This window comes from Myotis lucifugus, unplaced genomic scaffold (assembly GCF_000147115.1).
Source record: "Myotis lucifugus unplaced genomic scaffold, Myoluc2.0 scaffold_10942, whole genome shotgun sequence".
Lineage (NCBI taxonomy): Eukaryota > Metazoa > Chordata > Mammalia > Chiroptera > Vespertilionidae > Myotis > Myotis lucifugus.
Window position 1 is genome coordinate 2,451 of NW_005881990.1, and position 2,998 is coordinate 5,448.

Genomic DNA, 2,998 nt, shown 5'->3' on the forward strand with positions numbered 1-2,998 from the left:
CCAAAGCAGCCGGTGTGCCGCAATAATTTTTAAAGCGTGCAACACCTGACCATTTGGTCAGGGACACTGATCTCTTTTCCCTTAGATTGTCAAATAAAAAAATGGTAGCAGCTAACACAATAGCCGTCTGGTCTGAATGAATCAAAATTATACCTATTTTTTTTTGTCAGATTGTCAAAAAATATATTTTTTGGTGTGCTGCAGAATTCTAGTAATGAGTTTATGTGTGCCATAAGATGAAAAAAGTTGAAAATCATTGGTCCAGAGGATTTTTTTGTTTCATAAATGGCTGCTTTATTCGTAGGCAGCTGCATTGATCATTGATCTGATTCTGTGCCTCCTCCAGGTGCTGCACTATCTGGCAATGCAGAAACCTGCAGACCTCGCTCGGCACCTGCTACCTTGTGTAATTCATGCAGCCGTCCTCAAGGTAAAGGAAGAAGGTAAATGTCTTACTTGAATAGTAATTAGTTCATTTCTAAAATGAAAGTGTATTTTGTCTAACTTATTTAATGATGGTTTTGATCTTTCTCATAGAAAGTCTGGAAACATTTCTTCCGTTAAGAAGATTATCAAGCAGATAATATCCCATTCCAGCAAAGTCCTGCACTTTCCCAATCCGGAAGACAAGAAACTAGAAGTAAGTTGGGTGACTGTCAGCATCTTGACAAGTACTGTCTCTTCCCAGTGGGCAGTACTTACTTTCAAGAAACATTTTAAAAGGCTTTGCCTTTCTTTGCTGTTTTCCAGTGTTACGACTTTCTCTTTTCTACTGTTAGGAAATCATCCATCAAATTACTAATGTGGAAGCCCTAATTGCTAGAGCCCGCTCACTGAAAGCCAAGTTTGGAACTGAGAAATGTGAACAAGAGGAGGAAAAGGAAGATCTCGAAAGGTAATTGCTATTTGACACGCTCATTTTTGTCTGCAGTAGGAAAATACACCACTGCTTTAGAAAATTTTAATGAAATATTGAGATTCTTTGTGATACTCTCCTATTATTTGCCAGCATTAGCCAGATTCAGAGAAATAATTATCATAGGATTTGACCTCTGCCGTATTTCTGAGTACTTTCTAGGTGTTTCCATTGCTCCCACTTGCAGAACCAAGTCTACCAGGTCTCTCTTCCCAGCAGAGTCCTTGTTTGCTCCCGGAGGCGTGGTGCCTGCACCTGAGGAGAAGCCATTATTGACGCTGTCACTAGCAGTGCCCAGAGCTTTGCTTTCAGCTCTCACTGTTCCTTAACCACAGTCTGAGGGGTTCTGCAACTATAATTCTGCTCAATATTCATTTAATCTTTTAAAAATACCTGTGAGAGCAAAGGTGCAGTTACTGTCCACCTTGCAGATATGTTTGGAGAGTGACTGGTAGCCTCTCCAGGATGAGACAAATGACTGGGCCGGTCTTCTCCTGGCAGCATCATTATCAAGGGAGCCTTCAGTGTGAGACCCTGTCTGTTTGTGCCCATTGAAAGGACATGTTGCTTTAATGTGTGATAAAGTGTTTCCAAATTAGCTACTTCAGTAGCTTGAATTTGTTATAATGTTAACATCGTCAGTGGCCTTTTCACAAGGAATGGCATTATTGATGCTAGAAAATTAATAGTCTATGACAAGGCATTTGCTTTAGCTTCTCACAAGATTTTGTTTGAATTTTATATCTTTTGTTGAGTGAAATTTTCTCCCAGCTTTCTTTGTTCTTGAAAATGCCTTTTTTTTTTCCTTTTCTGGATCCACTCTGTTCATCAGTTTATTTTGTTAATTAGATTCCACATATGAGTGAGATTATGTGATACTTGTCTTCCTCTGACTGCTTATTTCACTTAACATAATACTCTCCAGGTCCCTCCATGCTGTCTTAAAGGGTAAAAGATCCTTTTCTTTTTTTTTCTTTTTCTTTTTTTTTTACTGCTGCATAGTATTCCACAGTGTAAATGTACCACAGTTTTTTTTACCCAATCATCTACTGATGGGCACTTGTACTGTTTTCAGTCTTAGCTATTGTATAATTGCACTGCTATGAACATGGTGCATGTTTTTTCTGATTGGTGTTTTGGGTCTCTTAGGATATATTCCTAGAAGTGGGATCACTAGGTCAAATGGTAGTTCCATATTTAATTTTTTGAGGAAACTCCATACTGTTTTCCATAATGACTGCACCAGTCTGTAATCCCACCAGCAGTGTGGTAGGGTTTCCTTTTCTCCACATCCTCACCAGCTTGTCATTTGTTAATTTGTTGATAGTAGCCATTCTGACAGGTGTGAGGTGATACCTCATTGTTACTTTAATTTGCATCTCTCTGATGATCAGTGAGTTTGAGCATTTTTTCATATGCCTCTTGACCATCTGTATGTCCACTTTGAAGAGGTGTCTGTTTAGGTCCTTTGCCCATTTTTTGATTGGATTGTTTGTCTTCATTTTGTTAAGTCATATGAGTTCCTTATATATTTTGGATATTAACCCTTTGTCAGATGTATCTTTGCCAAATATGTTCTCCGATACAATAGGCTCCCTTTTCATTTTGTTGATGGTTTCTTTTGCTGTGCAGAAGCTTTTTATTAGATGTAGTCTCATTTGTTTATTTCTTCCTTAGTTTCCTTTGCTCAGGAGATACAGCCATAAACATATTACTACAGGAGATGTCTGAGATTTTGCTGCCTAGGGTTTCTTCGACTTACATTTAAGTCTTTTATCCATTTTGAGTTTATTCTTGTGTAAGTTGGTGATCTAGTTTCATTTTCTGGCATGTATCTGTCCAGTTTTCCCAACATCATTTATTGAAGAGACTGTCCTGACTCCATTGTATGCTCTTGCCTCCTTTGTCAAATATTAATTTAGCATAATGAAAAATGCCTTTCTTTTAAATGAGAAGAATGAGCTCTAATCAAGTGAGTCGTTTCTAAAATAGCAGTACCAGTCAGTGAGCAGGCAGTGCATGCCTGGCGGTTCTGCCTTCAGACTCTCTTAGCTCTACTCTAGAGATCTGAGATGGACTTGG

At 38.5% G+C, this 2,998-nt stretch overlaps 1 long non-coding RNA gene across 1 annotated transcript; it reads left to right on the forward strand.

Moving 5' to 3' along the window:
* Window positions 1-348: 348 nt before the first annotated feature.
* Window positions 349-897, forward strand: LOC102433580. The gene is made up of 3 exons (XR_331113.3): window positions 349-443; window positions 538-640; window positions 780-897. It is a non-coding gene; the product is annotated as an uncharacterized LOC102433580 (long non-coding RNA).
* The last annotated feature ends 2,101 nt before the right edge of the window (window positions 898-2,998 follow it).